Genomic DNA, 20,006 nt, shown 5'->3' with positions numbered 1-20,006 from the left:
GCTCTGCTAATCCTTGGGTGGAGGTGGTGGGTCCTATTAGATATCTTTATCTTTCCTCATTGATAGCATTTGTAGAAATGTTTATCCTTCATTTTGTTTCTGAAGTTGATCATCACACGTTACTGCTGACTTATCCCTCATGCCCATCCACACAATTTAAGCTGGTAAAGCAACTTTTGCTGCAATTTTCATGCTTTTGATTATATTGTGTCTTCTTGTGGTCCCCAAACTGCACCAAGATGTAGAGAATTCTCTGAGAGTGCCAATTGCCTGAGCCTCTCTGGGGCTGGATGGGGCCTGGGAAACTTTGAGGCTGAAAACATTGTTTGCCTCTCACATTATCCATCCCATTCTATGAGATCTTTCTGCTTCCCTGAGTCTGTACCTAGGAAATGAGACACAGATCGCCACCATTCTCTTGTAAAAAAATGTCTATGCATTGTTCCTTTGACTCTTTTCATCCTTCCAGGAAATTTTATCAGGTCCGGAGAATGAGAAAGTCTTTACTTTTTTTAAGGTGTTCTAAATCTGTGTTCTGTGCCAGATGTTATAAATTGATGGGCTGAATTTGACCCACAGAAGTGCTTTTAGCTTGAGAAATATTTCAATTTTTGAATTTTTGAATTTCCAGATTTCTTTTGGGGGAAAAATGATCCGGTAACACTGGAACTACATTCCAAAGAGATTGTTTACTCTAGTCCTCACATTCTTTTATTTTATATTATTCACCTGCCTGCTTTGGTAAGCATGTGTTCTGGGTCATTTCCATTATTCTCAAGGCCCAGGATTTTGAAATTCATAGTGACAGCTTTCTGCTGTCATTGCTTTTCCTGAAGGTAAGCTTATCTACTGCTTGAATGGAAGAAGTATCTAAGAACAATAGGGGAAAAACTTGGCTAGTATTTAAAAAATGTTAAACCATTACAGGAAATTATCAAAATTTTATTTTACTAATTTAAAAATGTTTTGTCAAGTTAATTTTTAAAATTCAGCTTTATTGAGGTATAAATTGCATAAAGTTCACCAATTTTGAATGTATAACTAAGCTGTTTTCCAAAATGATCGTATCATTTTACTTTAATACTAGCAATGTACAAAAGTTCAATTGCTCCACAGTCTTGTTATTATTTGGTGTTATTAATATTTTAATTTTAGCCACTCTAGTGAATACATTGTATGTAGTTATATCTTGTTGTGGTTTTAATTTGCATTTTCCTAGTGAATAACGATGTTGAGCATCCTTTCATGTGGATTGTTTTCTATTCATATATATATATATATATTTTAAATGTGTCTGTTGAAATCTTTTGTCTACTTAAAAAAATTGTTTTCTTATTTTTATCTAAGTATGAGGTAAGGGTAGACTTTCATTTTTTTACATGTGAATATCTAGTTGTTCAGCTGTCTTTGTTAAGGAGACCACTCTTTCCCTACTATGTTAGTATGATGCATTTGTTAGAAATTAGCTGATCATAGGTATATTCTGAATTTTATTCTGTACCATTGCTCTATGTCTTTCTTAAAACAAGTATCACACTATCTTGGTTATGATAGCTTTAGTGTAAGTCTTGAAATAAAATGGTATAAATCTTCTTCAAACTTTTTTTCAAAATTGTTTTGTATTTTCATATGAATTTTAGAATAAGAATACCAATTTCTACAAAAAGGCTTATTAGAGTTTCGATTGAAATTGTTTTGAATCTATAGATTAGTTTGGAGAGACCTGACATCTTAAACAGTATTGGATCTTCTGATCTATAAACATGGTATATTTCTTGATATATATCTCTATAGATCTTATATGCATTTTGTTAAATTTATTTCCAATTTTTTTATTGCTACTGTAAATGACAATGCTTTTTGAATTTCAATTTCCAATTATTTGTTGTTAGTATGTAGAAATACAATTGAGTTTTACACATTGACTTTGACTCCTAGGACCTTGCTAAACTCATTGATTAGTTCTGGTAGTTTTTTGTTTGTTTGTTTGTTTTTTGTAGATTTCTTATAGCGGAATAATGATACATAATCATGTCATATGTCAAAAAAGCAGTGTTACTTTTTCCTTCCTAATTTGTCTGCCTGTTATTATTTTTTCCCTAGGAACTCCAGCACAATGTTGAATAGAAGTGGTTAGAGCATATGTCTTTATTTTCCTGCATAAAATATCTTTTTATCCTCCTCTGTCTGCTTTAAAGATTTTCTCTTTATTTCTTATTTCTGACAGTTTGATTAAGTTGTGGTTTGTTATGATTGTGTGTGGTTTTCTTTAGGTTTATTCTGCTCAGGATTTCTTGAGTTTCTTGTATCTAGGGATTTATATTTTTCACCATATTTAGACAATCTGTGGTCATTATTTAAAAATAATTTTCTCTCCTCTCCCCTTTCCTCTGGTACTCCAATTACATGTATATTAGTCTGCATATTTTCTTACAGGTAACTGAGACTCTATTCACTTTGGGGGGTCTTTTTTCTAGTTATGCATCATTTTGAACAGCTTCTATTGCTGTCTTCAAGTTTACTACTATTTTTTTTCCTGTGAGTTTTATTCTGTTGTTTATCCTACCCATTGTCATTTTCATTTCAGATTTTATAATTCTCATTTCATTAGAATTTGGGTCTGTTTTTATATCCTGTATTTCTTTCTCAACATGTTTGTGTTTTCCACTATAATCTTGAACATATGGAACATATCTATGATAATTGTTTTAATCTCCCTTTCTTTTAATTCTACCATCTCAGTTATTCTATTGGTTTATTTTTCTTTAGGTTTCTATCGATTACTTTTTATCTGGTATGGTTCATATTTTCCTGCTTCCTTGCAATCTTTTTTGATCAGGTGCTGGACATAATGAATTTTATTTTGTTGGGTGCTGGATTTTGTTACATTCCTTCAAAGAATGTTGGACTTTGTTCTGGTATGCAATTAAATTACTTGGGATCAGTTTTACACTTTCATAGTTTGCTTATAAGCTTCCAGATTAGCCTTTAGTATAGCTAAATTATTCTCATTAACTTTGAAAAGCTACATTAGTCTCACTGCAGATTCTACTAATACCTCATGTATTATGATATCTCTCCACTCTGGCATATGCAAATTATTCTTAACTCAGTATGACTATGTGAATTGTTTGAGCACTGATTTCTGGTGTTTCCTCAACCTTGAGGAGTTTCACTTCATGCATGTGAAGATAAATATTTAACCACAGATTTGAAAAGACTCTTTGCAGATCTTCAGAACTCTTTTTCTATTTAGCCACCTCCTGTCTAATAATCTTCTCCACAAATTCTAGCTGTGTCAGCTTACCCAGATGGCTATCTCTGTCTCCTAAGCTCACTGTGACTGCTGGGCCCTATTTGAATTCTGCATCTCAGCTCTGTAGCCTGGAAAACGCTTCTAGGCAGTAACCCAGAGGGCTCAGCTAGTTAGTTTGTCCTTTTTCAGAAACCATGGTTCCTGTTACCCAATGCCTGAAAACTTTTGTTTCATATATTTTATTCAGTTTTCTAATTTTTATAATTGGAGGGCAATTCTCATGGCAGTTTAATGTTCATGGGTGGAAGTGGAAGTTCTTGTCAATTTGTTGACAAAGAGTTTTATTAATATTCTTTAAGAGTAACTGTGTTATCATTTTTTGTTATTTTGCTAAACATGCCTATGAATTTTAACAAAGTTATAGTATAATCTGTACTGTAGTATAATTTATTGTTTTAAATCAGTATGTTTTTAAATAGCAGTAACTTTCAGTTTTCTTTATAATCGAAGGCAAGCAGTGGTATACATTATATAAAACACTAAATAATTCTAAATCAATTTCCAGTGGTCTTTGGAATGCATTATGTGATTTTGAGGCACAGTAGAATTACCTTATAATTATGAGTGCATATCAATGAAAACCTTTCCTTCAGAAACTTTAGCCAAAAGCAAAGTTGAGGGCCCACTGCCTTCAAGTGTGCTTAACAATATCAAAATTATATGTTAGAAGGAAACATTTAAATTACTTGTATGTGCTGAGTATACCCCATGTGCTTCATAGGGAAAAAGGAAGAATAATTCTGAAATCTGCTCAATGATAGGGAGAAGCCAATTTAGAATTAAAATTTGTTGTAGTCATAATTAAGAAATGACTATATTTTACACTTTTAATTCACCAAGAATCAATAGCTGTCAGTTTTCTTTAAAAGATCTTCTCTAAAAAACTTTTGTAAATTAAATAGATAGTCTTTTTAACATGGTTGTCAGGTTGTCATCATTATGTTAATCAAAACTCAGGTTTACAATTTGTTCCTACCTTGTGAAAAGGAGTTGTTAGTAATTCTGCCTCAGTTAGAAGTATTTTTAAGTAACTAGGCTATCACCTTCCTGAAAAATGTTGGCAAAATTATCAGATTGATAGTGACAGATAAAGGTGTGGAACATTGTAAATGCAATCACTTTCTTAGTGTTTGAGACCACATACAGAACATTAACATCCTACAGTATGGTAAGAGGTTTGTTAAAAGTTCTATTGTTAAATAAGTTTGGAAAACATTATTTCCTATATATTTCTCTTGAATATTCATTATGTACATAAAGGTTCTAAGAAATCTTATAGTAAACAAACCTGTGTAATTTTGTTTAATTCAGCATTTCCCACACTTAACTTGACTACCACTCCTAACTACTTTCTACCCATGAACGTTTCTTGACATCTCTCGAGACACTAGTGTCTCACAAAACACAATTTTGGAAATGCTGCCTAGATAATGGTGACATACATACATATATATACGTATATATATAATATACGTATATATATACGTATATATATATACGTATATATATATATACGTATATTATATATATACGTATATATATAATATACATATATATAATTTAGTTACATTGTAGCTGTATTGGGACCAATAGAGTTATTAAAAATGTTAACAAAAAATTAGTTGATCATGTGGAAATGTTTTGCCAAGTGTAGACTCTGTTCAAATTAAATTAGTAATTTTGAGGTACAAGTTTTTAGAGCAACTTTCTCTTTAAAATAAGTGTTTCAAGGTGTTATAAAACCAAATCTCATAAGGCATCTTAGAGAAGAACTCTTATAAAAAATAAACTTTTCGTGAGCAAACTTTAAATGAATCAGAAACACACAAAATAATTTGCCTTTGAAATATTCCTGTATATAAAATTTGAGAAATGATATAAAATGAGCTTTGGCCAAATGTGTTTTGAGTTTTGCTAAATTCAGACATTAAAAAGTTTAGAATATACATAATACTTGTGAAAAGTCATCTATTCCCAAAATTTCAGGAAAGAGTTTTAAAATGAACATTGGTGTTTAGAAGGTGCTTAACAGATCTTGACAGCCTACAAAACAAGTTTTTTGAGGTTACTAAAATCTATTCACAACCCTTTCTGGTAGCCTGTCAGAACTATTTACTGAAATTCCAGATTGGACCACTAATCTTCCAGAAATACAGATGTGACATTTTGTCTGTTGTTATTATTGTTGTTGTTGTTGTTGTTGTTGTTGTTATTGTGATGAACAGAGATGAAGCAGAGTCTTTAAAAAGTTGTGTTTATTAGGCGCCTCCAACTATTTGATATTTGGTCTTAGTATACAACTCTAATAGGTATTTTTTTTTAATATAAAACAGTGATCAGTGATGTTAGCAGGTCTCTGGAAATAGAATTTCCTAGCTTGTATTTACTCTGCTGGATTCAAAGAAGTAGAGCAGAAAATATTGTAATACTGTAAAAACACTCTTTTAATAAAGTAAGATTTACAATAGAATCTTTTATCAAGTGGTAAGATTTACAGTAAATTGTCTATAATTCATTAGTTTCTATAATCATAGTACCTTAGTATTATCTCTAAAGTATTCAAAGGTGAAGAATTGGTTTAATAAACACATTAAAAGGTGAACATTAAGGAAACAGTTAATGAATAGTCTGGTGTTGATATTTTACAAGGTTAAAACATGTTTTCCTACTAAGATTTTATAGTAAAGGAGAAAAGTAAGACGATCTATACTGTAGCTATATCTAGGCCTTAATAATTATGCAAAGTGTTTGGAGTGTTAGTTGAAAACAAAATAATAATTTATTAAATAGTAGACTCCATTTGAATTTAATGGGTTTTGGTGTGGTCAACTTTATGTTACCTTCAAGAAAAGAGTGTAACCTAGTATGTAACCTATTGTTTTCAAGAAGCCCTATGTAAATTTTGCCTTCCGACATACATATATTTGTTTACATATTTGTATTTGTAGCTTCAGGAAATACTAATCCTAACACTGAATTCTAGTTTTCTAGTGTAAGAATAGCTCTCTTATATATTTTGTGTAAGTAGTTTTTAAAACCCTGATTTTTATATCAATTTATGTAGCAGCAATAAAAAGTTTTTAAAGAATATTACATGTGTATGTGAGAGTCCTATATTTTCTACTTGATAGAATGTTTGGTTTTTAGGTGCTTGCCTGCTGTGATAGTTAGTTTTATGTTTTAATTTGACTGGGCTATGAGGTGCCCAGATATTTGGTCAAACATTATTTTGGGTGTGTTAAGACTTTTTTTTTTTGTAATTTATTATTTTTAAAAAATTAAGTTTATTGGGGGTGACACTGGTTAACAAAATTATATAGATTTCAAGTGTACAATTCAATGATACATCATATGTGTATTGCATTGTGTGTTCGCCACCCAAAGTCAAATTTCCTTCTGTCACCATATATTTGACTCCCTTTACCCTTATCTACCTTCTCCTCTACCTCCTTTCCTCTGGTAACTGTTGTCTGTGCCTATGAGTTTTTGTTTGTTTGTCTTGTTCATTTATTGCTTCAGTTTTATATCCCACATATGAGCAAAATCATATAGTTCTCAACTTTTGCTGTCTGACTTACTTCGCTTAACATGAATATCTCAATCTCAAGGTCCATCCATGTTGTCGCAAATGGCAATATTCCATCTTTTTTAAAGCTGAGCAATATTCTACTGTATTTATGTACCAGATCCTTGTTATCCAATCATCTAACAAAGGGTATTTGGTTGTTTCCATGTCTTAGCCACTGGAATAATGCTGAACCTCCATATTGTTTAGTAGGGCTATAGCAACTTACATTCCCATAAGCAGTGTATGAAGGTTTCTTTTCCCCTACAACCTCTTCAACACTTGTCACTTGTCTTGTTAATAGCCATTCTTATGGATGTGAGGCAGTATTACATTGTGGCTTTGATTTGCATTTCCCTAATAGCTAGTGAAGTTGAACAGCTTTTCAAATGACTATTGGCCATTGGTATGTCTTCTTGGGAGAAGTGTCTGTTCAGGTCCTCTGCCCATTTTTAATTGGATTGTTTGTGTTTTTGTTGTTGAGTTGTATGAGTTCTTTATGTATTTTGGATATTAGCTCCTTATCAGAGGCATTGTTTCCAAATATCTTCTCCCATTCAGTTGGTTGCCTCTTCGTCTTGTTGACGATTTCTTTTGCTATGCATAAGCTTTTTAGTTCAATACGGTCCTATTCATTTATTTTTGTTTTTATTTCCTTTGCCTTTGAAGTTAAATTTATAAAATCCTCTCTAAAACCAAGGTTCATGAGTTTAGTACCTGTTTCTTCTATGCAATTTATTGTTTCAGGTCTTATATTTAGGTCTTTGATCCATTTTGAGTTCATTTTGGTGTCTGGTGACAGATAGCAGTCTAGTTTCATTTTTTTGCATGTGGTTTTCCAATTTTCCAAGCACCACTAATTGAAGAGGCTTTCTTTTTTCCATTATGTATTTTTGGCTGCTTTGTTGAAAATTATTTGCCCATATATATGTGGGTTTATTTCTGTGCTCTCAATCCTGTTCCATTGATCTGTGTGTCTGTTTTTCTGCCAATAACCATGCTGTTTTGATTATTGTTGTTTTGTAATATAATTTGAAGTCAGGCAGTGTATTACCTCCAGTTGTGTTCTTTTTTTCTCAGGATTGGTTTGGCTAATTGGGGTCTTTTGTGATTCCATACAAATCTGTAATTTTTGTTGTTGTTCATCTATTTCTTTAAAAAATGCCATTGGGATTTTTTTTAAATTGAAGAAATGATTAAAATTTTTAGTTTACATATTTGATTCTACTCCTTTCTGTGCTGAGAAGTCTGATGATAATCTAATGGGATTTCCTTTATAGATTACCATCTTCTTTTCCCTGGCTGCCCTGAGAATTCTGTCTTTGTCATCGATTTTCGATAACTTTAATGCAATGTGTCGTGGTGAAAGCCTTTTTGAGTTGAGATAATTGGGTGTTCTGTTGACTTCTTGAATTCCAAGCTCCAGCTCATTCCTTAGATTTGGGAAATTCTCGTCCACTGTTTGTCTGAAAATGCTTTCTAGTCCCTGCTCCTTTTCCTCGCCTTCGATAATGCCGATTATTCTTATGTTTCCTCTCCTGATGGTATCAGCTAGTTCTTGTATTTCTCTTTCATTATTTTTCATTCTTTAGCTTCTCTCTTCTTCCTTCTGATTTATTTCTAGATTTCTGTCTTTGATATCACTGATCCTTTCCTCCATTTGGTCGACTCTATTTCCCAAGCTTGCTATTTCATTTTTCAGCTCTTGCAGTGTGTTCTTCATCTCCAGAAGTTCTATTCTGTTCTTTTTGAGGGTTTCAGTCTCCTTGCTAAAGAACTCATTCTGCTCATCTAGTTGTTTTTTCACATCCTGAAATTGTTGATATGACTCGTTTGGCTCTCATTGAGTTTTTTCATAAGTACCATGCTGAATTGTCTGTCATTTAAGTTGCATATTTCTACGTCTGTAAGCTTATTTTCTGGAGATTTTTGTCTTTCTTTCTGAGATGCCTTGTCACCTTGGTTGTTCATAGTGTTTAATGGACTATTTCTCCTCTGGGGCATTAATGGAAGTGTATTCTGTTTTGTTTTGTTTTGTTTTTTTCCAGAAAGAAGATTTATTATATGAAGGTCTCTCTTTAGCCTGCTGCAAAGAAGGCACTTTTCTTTTGGTTTCCAGTAGGTGGCGTCTAAGCCTCTTGGATCCCTGCTTTATAGAATGTCTTTTTTTTCCCTTAATCATGCTCGCTACCCTCAGTCTCAGTTCCTTTCAATGTTAGCAATGGCTTTGGTGGCATTTGCTCAGATTCTTTTGCGGCTCCACAGTGTTGGGTCTCAAATGGTATGGCGGGAGGGGCCCTCTGGGTTGGGGGTTGTGGGCTGTGGTTCAGCTTCAGTTTTGCAGACGTGGCTGGTAAAAAATCACTTCTTGTTTCTCTGTCATCCTCAGTTTTCTGCTATCTCCATTTCTCTGCCTTCTGCCCTGATGACTGGGCATTGCTGCCAACCATGGGGAGCTCACAGCTCTCCCAGGCAGGGCTGTTCAGGGAACTTGCCGCTCCTTCTCCCCTCCCTCTCCTCCTACATGGAGCTCTGGCAGTGAGAGGCAGCTTCTTTTTTTCTCCCATCTGTTGCCTGACACCAGAGTTCTGACCTGTGGTAGCTCTTATGCGCAGGTTTCATGCTCAGATGTGCCGGTGTGCAGTTTGGGTGTTTTTTGTTGAGTTTTAGATTTTCAGCTTATTGTTATTTCAAAGGGAGAGATCTGGGGACATCTCTCACTCCATGTTTCTGATGTCTGCCATTGAGAATTTGACAGGAATTGCATTAGATCTGTATATTGCTTTGGGTAATATGGCCATTTTAACTATGTTGATTCTTCCAGTTCATGAGCATGGAATATCTTTGCATTTTTTTGTGTCTTCTTTAATTTCTTTTAATATTGTCTCATAGTGTATAGGTCCTTCACATAGTTTGTTAAGTTTATTCCTAGGTGTTTTATTCTTTTTTTTGCAATTGCAAAAGGAATTGTGATTTCAGTTCTTTTACTGAAATTTCATTGTTAGTATATAGGAATGCAATGGATTTTGTACATTGATTTTGTATCCTGCCACTGTACTCTATTTTTTGATTGTTTCTGATTTTTGGTGGAGTCTTTAGGGTTTTCCATATAAAGAAACATGTTATCCGCAAAAAGTGACCATTTGATTTCTTCATTCTCAATTTGGGTGTCTTATTTTTTCTCTTGCCTGACTGCTCTATCTAGTACTTCCAATACTTCCAATACTCTATTAAATGAGAGTGGTGAGAGTGGATATATTTGTCTTATTCCTTATCTTAGAGGAAAAGGTTTCAATTTTTCGCCATTAAATATGGTATTAGCCGAGAGTTTGTCATATATGGCTTTTATTATGTTGAAGTATTTTCCTTCTATACCCTTTTATTAAGTGTTTTAGTCATAAATGGGTGCTGTATCTTGTCAAATGCTTTTTCGCATCTATTGATATGATCATGTAATTTTTATCTTTTATTTTGCTTATGTGGTGTATCACATTGATTGATTTGCAAATGTTGAACCTTTTTTGCACCCCTGGAATGAATCCCACTTGATCGTCATGTATAATCCTTTTACTGTATTGTTGTATTTGATTTGCTAGTATTTTGTTTAGGATTTTTACATCTGTGTTCATCAGAGATATTGGTATGTAGTTTTCTTTTTTTATGTTATTCTTACTAGGTTTTGGTATCAGGGTAATGTTGGCCTCGTTCAATGAATTAGAAAGTATTGCGTCTTATTTAATTTTTCGGAAGAGTTTGAGAAGGACAGATATGAAATATGAAATCTTTGAAAGTTTGGTAGAATTCACTAGTGAAACCATCTCATCCTGGACTTTTACTCTTTGGGAGGTTTTTGATGATTGTTTAAATTTCCTTATTATTGATTGGTCTACTTAGATTTTCTAGTTCTTTGTGATTCAGTCTAGGAAGGTTGTATATTTCTAAGAACTTGTTGATTTCTTCTAGGTTGTTGAATTTTGTGGCATATAATCTTTCATAGAATTCTTGTATGATCCTTTGTATTTTTGTTATATCTGTCGTAACTTCTCTTTCATTTCTGATTTTGTTTATTTGTGTCTTGACTCTTTTTTCTTTAGTGAGGCTAGCCAGGGGTTTGTCAATTTTTTTGATCTTTTTAAAGAATTTCTCAAAAAAAATAAAGAACCAGCTTTGTTGCATTGATGTTTTCTATTGTCTTTTTGTTCTCCGTTCCATTTAATTCTGCTCTAATTTTTATTATTTCATTCTTTCTGCTGACCTTGATCTTCATTTTTTCTTCTTTTTCTAGTTCTTTGAGATGTCATATTAAGTTGTTTATTTGGGATTTTTCTTGTTTCCTGAGTTAGGCCTGTATTGATATACATTGTCTTCCTATTACTCTTTTTGCTTTATCCCAGTTTTCACATGTTGTATTTTCATTCTCATTTGTTTCTTTGAATCTTTTAATCTCTCCTTTTATTTCTTCTTTGACTCATTTGTTCTTTAGTAGCATGTTGTTTAATCTTCACATATTTGTGCTTTCAGGTTTTTCTAGATGAGATTAACATTTGGATTGGTAGACTGAGTAAAGAAGATTGCCCTTCCTAATGTGACTGGGCCTCATCCAATCAGTTGAAGATATGAATACAACAGAAAAGATAAATAAGAATGAACTCCTTTTGCCTAACTGTTTGAGCTGGTACATAAATATTTTCCTTTTGGGACTGGAATTGAAAAATCGGCTCTTCTTGGGTCTTGAGTTTGCTGGCTTTCAGACTAGAACTTACACCATAGGCTCTCTTGGTTCTCAGGCCTTCAGACTCAGACTAGACCTACAACCATCAGTTCATCTGGTTCTCAGGCCTTTGGATTAGACTAGAGCTATACCATTGACTCTCATGAACTTACTGATTGCAGATCTGGGGACTTCTCAGCCTCCATAATCACTTGAGCCAATTCATTGTATTAAATCTCTTTATATGTATTTCTCTCTGCTATTGGCTCTATTTCTGTGAAGAACGCTGATTAATATACCCACCTTCCTGTCTTTTTCATTAAGCCTAGAATAGAGCTATGCAAGTAGTATACTAAAACTATCAGGTTGTTACAAAGAGTTGAATTTTGCATAGCCATCTCTAATAGACATTTTTTCAGCCACATCTAGTCACTATTGAAGATAGATGAAGAGAAAGTGCCATGATGCCAGCCATTATCTTTGTGAAGCTGAATATACTACATTTAATGACAAAGTTTTTAAAAACTAAAGACCATTAAATGTCTCTGAGTTTTTTTCACACTATCAAATCAGTGCTAGTCTATCTTGTCAGGTAATTTTAGACCGTATGAACAGAAATCCGTGAAAGCTTATTTGGTTTATTAATGGTCTAAAATGAGGTAATATTATTAAAGTTATAGTGAAATCTGTGTTATAAGTACAATGGGTCCTCAACATTATTTTGTTCAATGTCATTTCATTAGAATGAAATGATGAGATGTATAGGAATTTGACTCTTGTTTATGTCATTAGCTTATGGTAAAAATGGTTTTGTTATGCATAATTTTGCTTAAAGTCAGAGAACTACTCACAATGTTAAGTGAGGACTTACTATATGAGTGAGAAAAGATTTTCTATAAAGGGACAGATAGTAAATATTTTAGATTTTGTGGGCCATATGGTCTCTGTTGTAACTCTGTCATTACTATTTGTTACACAGTCTATCATTATAGTGCAGAAGTAGTCGTAGACAATACATAAACAAATGATTGTGGCTGTGTTCCAATAAAACTTTATTTACAAAAACAGGTGGTGGGCAGATTTGGCCTGTAGGCTATAATTTCTTAACCCCTGTTATAAAAAAAATCTTACAAAAATCATAACTACAATTTATTGAGCATCAACAGCATAGTGGTTAATGTTATAGGTGCATTACATTGTTATTTAATTAATCCTCACAACAGACAGGAAGCTGAGGCTTAGCAGGTTTTAAATTATTACTTTAAAGTTACATAGCAAATGCAGAGTTATTACTAGAACCCAGATTTATTTCCAAAGGTGAAAATATTCTTTATATGAAGGAAGATGCTCTGTGAGTTTAAGAACTTTGTTTCCTATACTTTAAAACAACCAGGTTTTAAAATAGAGTCAAGCTACCATGATCTTACTGGAAATCATTTCATAGCTGATAGTTCATATTGGCCAAAGAAAATAGTGAAAATTTAAATTAGGGTAATCAACTAGTGATTTCCAGGGTACTGGTATCTCCCTCAGTTGTTCACACTGCTGGAATCATAGGCATTCTTGACACCTGCCCTGGTGTGCCAGTTGCTTTAAAGATCTCTCTTTTTTGACTTTGTTGAGGGTCTATCTTGCCTGCTCTAGATAAGATTTTGGAAGACAGCATCTCTTCTCAAAATTCAGAACCTGAAATAACTCAGCTCTTTGGAGAGGACAGTGAGCAAAGATGAGGATATTTGATCCTAAAAAGTTCGTGAAGAAATCGTCCAGTTAAGATGTCATCTTATCTTTTCCATCTTAGTGCTCCTGGCCTGGAAACAAACTTGATTTATGTAGAGATTACATTAACCTCTGCCTTACATGAAAAAGTCTGAAAAAAAAGCATTTTTTCTTTTCTCATGAAAGCATCTGGTAGCTCTGAAACTCCAAACCTAGGAGTGGGCGGGTTGTTGAAATTAGGGAAAACATCAGCAATATGGCATGTCAGTATGTATGTATTTGTGTATGAGTATGTTATAGGAGGTAAGAAAAGCCCTACAACCTAAATCCTTCTTCTCATTTTTTTTCAAGATTATAATTCCCTTTATGATTTTTAAAAGCCTTATCTGATTATTTATTTTTTTACAGAAAACAGTTAATTATTAGGTACGTACTATGTGCCAAGCATGATGTTAGAATTCAGGATATGATAGAGAATTAGACGCACTGTCATCAAGGAGGTTACCGTCTAATTGGAGAGATAAAAAAAATATATAATTTTAATATTGTGTTTTAAATGCTAAAACATGAGTAAACTCATAGCAAAGACATCTAACCCTACTGTGGGAGTCAGAGAAGCTTCCTGGAAGTGATAAAACCTGAGCTAAGAAGAAGAGCTAAACTGGACAAAAAACTAGGATGAAGCTCATCTGAATTTTCCCCAATTCAGTAAACATGATTCATCTGAATCAAACATGCTTAACACCAGGCATTTAAAAAGGAAAGAGCTTTTTTAATTGAATGCCATGACTACCCCCCCCCACAAATAATAATAAATAAAAGGTTAGATGTGACGCCAATTACCCACCCCAAATCTTGTCACAAGAAGGCATACAGCCTGAACATTTTCTTTGTCCGAATAAATGTGGCTGGCATTGAATACAATGATAGTGGCTCTTCTTGATTATTGTTAGCCCTTTTTTGGCTACCAGTTCTAAGAGGATGTCATTGAATTCTACTGGGCTCAAATTTTTATGAATAAAGAAGAGAGGAACTATGACAAATTCACTAAGGCTCAGGACACCCAATTTATCCTTTGTTCCACAGTCTTTTATGTTAGAAGTGAGATAATCTCTCATTTTCTTTTTTCCCTCTTCCCTTACCCAGGTGATATAAACACAGATAGAATTTCATTGTATATAAATTCTTACCTTGAAATACCTCGTACTGCTACAAAGTCTGGACCTTATCCCGAGGGCAAAGAGTTGACATAAATAGATAATTCCAGCAGCAATGTGAAGAATAGATGAAGTAGGGCAACACTGGAGGCAGTGACACAGATTAGGCTTCTAGGTGAGAGAGGATAATGACTTGAACTAGGATAAAGGTAATGGGAATGGAGAGAGAAGTACAAGATTTGAGAGAAATGTAGACAGTAGAATAAATAGCACTTGGTGACTGATTAGATATCGTGGGACTAGTGAATGAGGGACAGGAGTCAAGATTAATGGTTTGGTTCCTGACTTGGGCAATGGAGTAGATAGTGGTGCTTGTCTGAAGATTGAGAACATAAAAGGAGTGTTAAGCAGTTCCTAACCAGCAGTCAGCTGCTAGGTCAGTTCACTACAGTTCCATAGATTCCAGTGATAAGGAAACAAGGAGCCCAGATAGATTTAGATAGTTTATTACTCAAAGCAAAGTAGGCAACATGATCTTCATGTTCATATAGGTTTCCAAGTCCTGTAACACAGAATGAGGCCCAGGTAGATGTTATGCAAACAGTGTATCTTTGTTTTCCCAATCTTGTAAGGGGCTACTAGCAAACTCACTCAACCTTTGTCTTAATGGGTGACATTATCTTTGTTATCCTCATCAGGAAACAATATGCTCTCTAAACCGGAGGGACATACTCTTCCTATTCTGAGACACACAGAAACACCAGAGAGAACTGCCTCCTAACAGCAAGGTAATGATTTCAGTTTTGACATATTGAATTTAAAATGTCCATTGTATCTAAATAAAGATTTTCAGTAGTCAGTAAATTATTTATAAGAATATTTAGTATAGTATTTTTAGGAGTGAGATAATTTAAAGCAATCTACAAATTTTGGCTATTTCAAAATAATAGTATTGATAGTCATTTGTCAGTTATAGCAGGTGGTTCCCATGTTGCCTAATTAACCACTATGATATCATTAGTGTATCTAAGATTTATTTTATTTATTACAAACCAAATTCACCCAGGCTTAGTCTTTTGTAGCTCATGAGGTTTGATTATCTGCTAATTAGAAAGTAGTATGGTGGCGGAATACTTTTAACACTATGGAACTGGTCTCATAATTATGACTTTTGCTTACTTTAGTCTAGATCAGCCCTCCTCAATAGAAATAAAATATAAGCCACATATGTAATTTAAAATTTTCTAGTAGGCACATTTAAAAAAGTAAGAAGTAGGGGAAATTAATAATATATTTTATTTAATCCAACATATCAAGAATATTTCAAAACATAATCAACATAAAATTATTAGTGAGATATTTTACATTTTTTCATACTGTATCTTTGAAATCCGATGTGTATCTTACACCTATAGTATGTCTCAATTTGGACTAGATACAAGTACTCAGTAGCCACATGTGGCTACTGGCTACCATACTGGACAGCTCAGATCTAGACCTCAAGAACAAGAAGTTATGAATATAGTTCTTCTTTGTATGTTAGAAGACTAAATACTATGGTATGCTTTTTTATCTCAGATGATTGAATACTACAAGATAACTAACATTATAATGAAAAAACAAATGGCCATTAAATTTACATGGTATTTTTTTTTTTTGGAGGAGATTATGAAGTTTTACTTAAAATCAGCTAGATCTTGCAGTGCCTAAAATAGGCACCTCGGAAAGTGAATTAGGCTGTTAGAATGTATCACTGGTAAACCCACTCAAGGATTTCACTAAATGGACTAGGTTGCCAGGAGATGAAAGTATAGTTCATTCTACACCACTTACCCTTGGAAAATAAGTTACGTATTGGTGAAATTTGTTCTGTTATATAATGAGGTGCCTCATCATTTTGTGGCTTGTAAACATTTACTTATTCAGCATGTTGACAAATGTATTGATTCCGCCATGCAGAAGCATCTTGAAAACCTAAAAGATTTCTGTTATGTAATTTAATTAAAAACAGATGTTGAGGAGAAGTCAGTCATCTTATATGCCCTCATTACAGCAGTTGGAAATAATATACTTTTGAAAGTCTGAAGAATGTTAGTAGTTTTAGAAGAAGACTAGTTAACTAGTTTGAAAAACTTAAGACCTTATAAAAAACTGATGATGGATAGTAACCACTTACTGAGTTCGCTTTGGGCAAGCCCAATAATTCATGGCACTTGCTATGTATTTTAGCAAGGACACCTTTAACCCTAATCTATGAAATACAGTCACATTGAATTATGTATTGATGCAGTGTGCTCAGGGAAAGGTGTATCTCTGCTGAATGTGAATGAAAGCACTTGATTACTTGTAAAGCCTGTGGCTGTCTCTGCCATGTTGATTATTATCTGTGATTCTTTGTTGGATGTTTTTTGTTTGTGTTTTAAAGACTTACTTGGGAAAAGCAAATGATGAGTGTTATATAGTTAAAAAGATTTTTTAAAGAGAGTGTTTCATAGGAAAAGACAAATAGTTCTACATTATTTTTGTTTTATATTGCTTTTATTTAGGAGCAAACAACTTTAATTCATAGCAAAGTGATAGAGAAGTGGATGTGCTGCATGTAATAAGAAAGTGAATTAAATCAGGAATCAAATAAGGAAGTCAGAAGCAGCAGGGTGGGTAACTTCTACTTTGTTTTCATTACCCAGAAGCACTAGGTGTACACCAGCAAAAACTCTTTAGAAAGTTTGTCTATCCACTATGGTATAATAAACCAGTAAGGATTAAAATCCTGTTTTGGACTTACCATTTATTGGTTAAACCTTTTGTCATTTTACATATTGCTGTAATGAAGCTTTGGGAATGAAGGGGTTACCATCAAAAGGGATTTCAAACAGTGCTTTAAAAAGTTTGAAACCACTGTTCCGCTATAATAAAGGTGGTCAGGGAAGGCCTCCCTGAGAAGGGTATATCTGAGCTTTGACTTGAAGGAGATGAGGGAGCGAGCTGTGCAGGTCCATGGGGAGGAGGCTCCCAGGAAAAGAACACAGTGGATGCCAAGCCCCTACTGGAGGGAGCATACCTGGCAGGTTGAAGGGACAGTGTGATGACCACAGAAATACAGGGGTTACCATCATTTATTCTGTCTTCTCTATATTCTAGGTACTTTTATATAAATAAACCTGACTTGGAAAAAGGAAAATTGAAGAAAAAAATATGTTTGGTTTTTTCAAAGTGGATTTCAAACTTTTAAAAGCATTGTTTGGAAACAAATTCCAAATGTAAAATAAATAAAAATGATGTTGCAGCTCAAAAAATTACAGGAACATGTCAAAAAAACACAAGAGTCAGATCAAAGGAGTTTCCACTAGCTATATCTGAGGCAATTTGAGCTTCAAAATAATGAGATTAATAAGTTTTAATTCATTAAATTATAAACAAATCTATGAGTCCATACTTATAACAAACAAATAAATAATGGAATAGGATACCAACTTAAAAATGTAGGAGGAATGGTAGTGTTGGAAAATCACCATTTTACAGCCATTTTAACTACCAAACAAGAATCATAATTGGAAGCTAAAACCAGTGGGTGAGAATTTGTTGAGGACTAGGATATATACAGTCTTAAAAGTATCTCTCCATGAATTACTCTTTAATTACAAAGGAAAAAAGGGAACTTTACTGTAGAATAACCTGGCAGACACCACCTTAACTATTTAATTAATCAAAATTAATATTGCCAATAATTGGACAAACTAATATAATGTGCTTCCCTAAAGTGATACTCTGAGAAGAACACAACATCATTTATATAGTATACCTGCCCAAAATGTATAACCTGAATCTAATTATAAAGAAATATTAGACAAACCCAAATTGGGGAATTTTTACAAAAGAAATAGCTGGTATTATTTATAAATGTTAGTGTTGTAAAAGACAAAGGCTGATTCTGGATCAGAAAAACAAAAATTGCTATAAAGGGTATTTTGAGGACAATTAACAAAATTTAAATAAATTCTATTGATCAGATAATAGCATTGTGTGAGTATGATTTCCTGACTTTGATTACTATACTGTGATAATGTAAGTGACTATTCTTGTTCTTGTGAAATCTGTACTGAAATATTTAGAGGTAATGGAACGGGGTGTTTGTAATTTTCAAAAAAGAGAGAAAGAAGAGGAAAAGAGAGAGGAGTGGGAAGGGTAGGAAAGAATGATAAAACAACTGTGGCAAAATGTTAATCTGGGTCAGGCATGTTCAGGAACTCTTTATATTAAACTTAAAACTTTTTTGTAAGTTTAAAATTATCTGAAAATGAAAAGTTACAAATAAAAAGTGATGGTGTGCCGAAGTACCTTCTGTTGATATCTACCTCCGTCACTCATTTTCTTCTAAAAAGGACTCCTGACGTGCCCTGAATACAGTTTGAAAATCACTGCACTAAAGTGATCATTCCTTTCAGTAAAGAAAGGGTAGAAAGCAAATAGTTTTACACGTAATAGTGGTTTACTATAGAGAAGGGGTTATCTTATATTCACTAGCTATAAGAGGAGACTGCTTGTCCTTTTAAATATTCTAATGTGCAGATATAGTTGGTAAATATTGATGTACACTTAAGAAAAAGAAAAAAAATAGGCACAGTAGGGCATATGTATTTGGCCCCAGGATTCATGGAATTTTTTCAATTAAAAATTATTGGGATGACACATGGAATTCTAAGAGAGACTTCCTGTAGGTAGTTAGGAAGATACCCATTTCGGTAGCTGCAATAAAATTTACTTTTTACTTAGGTTTGCATGTGCAGCTAGAATGAGGCATAGGACAGAGTGACGTATGGAAATTCTAGTTTAAGTTTATTATCATGGTAAGGGTGGCTGCTACCACTAGAATGACAAGGTCATAGTGAACTTTAAAAGTTAGAGGACAGATGTTGAAAAAAATTATTCAGGATAGACAAGAGAGCAGTCAAAGTAGCAATGTTAAAAATGTCACACTTCAGCAGTTATACTGAGTCAATGCCATCTATGTACCTTTTGGAAATGGCATGCATAATGTCAGAGAGGAGCCCAACCTGAGCCAGATGCCATTTCCCTATGTTTCCTGGAGTTAACAACATAATCTCTATGCCGTATAGTACTTCAAGAAGAATAGAATTTGAAGATCTAGAAAACAGTGTGGAATACTGAAATTATGGAATTATAAGCATGTGAATATCACATAGATTGTTTTAGTTTCACTGCATATAGATTGTTTTAGCTTCATTGCAAGGAAATTCTAGTTTCCTTAAAAGAAAAAAAAACCAACAAAGGAGAACAAAATAAGTAACATTTTGATCTAATTTGTGAGCTAAAATCTTATGAGAGGAGATATAAAAAAAGTGGGGAAATTAGTATATAAGAGATGAAAGAATATTATTTTCAGAATTGCCACAATATATTAGATATTATAAGGGGTAGGTAAGTATGATGTAGAGAGCAGAAAAGAATGAAAATGAACTTCATTAAAGTCGAATAATGCATATATCAAGATGAAGAAGAAGAGCAGTAATGCTTATA

At 33.4% G+C, this 20,006-nt stretch overlaps 1 long non-coding RNA gene across 2 annotated transcripts in view; it reads left to right on the top strand.

The window, feature by feature from the left end:
• Positions 1-20,006, top strand: part of LOC111731614 — a 78,190-nt gene that overhangs the window by 35,908 nt on the left and 22,276 nt on the right. Inside the window, exons 1-2 of one of the 2 annotated variants that reach the window (XR_002777228.1) lie at positions 11,497-11,556; positions 15,167-15,256. This is a non-coding gene — a long non-coding RNA (uncharacterized LOC111731614). Of the gene's footprint in view, positions 1-11,496; positions 11,557-15,166; positions 15,257-20,006 lie in introns of those variants that run through there. The other variant, XR_002777225.1, reaches the window with a different exon arrangement.

This window comes from Pteropus vampyrus, unplaced genomic scaffold, assembly GCF_000151845.1.
Source record: "Pteropus vampyrus isolate Shadow unplaced genomic scaffold, Pvam_2.0 Scaffold11, whole genome shotgun sequence".
NCBI lineage: Eukaryota > Metazoa > Chordata > Mammalia > Chiroptera > Pteropodidae > Pteropus > Pteropus vampyrus.
The sequence above is the reverse complement of the archived record's forward strand: the minus strand, read 5'-3'. Positions and strand labels throughout refer to the sequence as shown.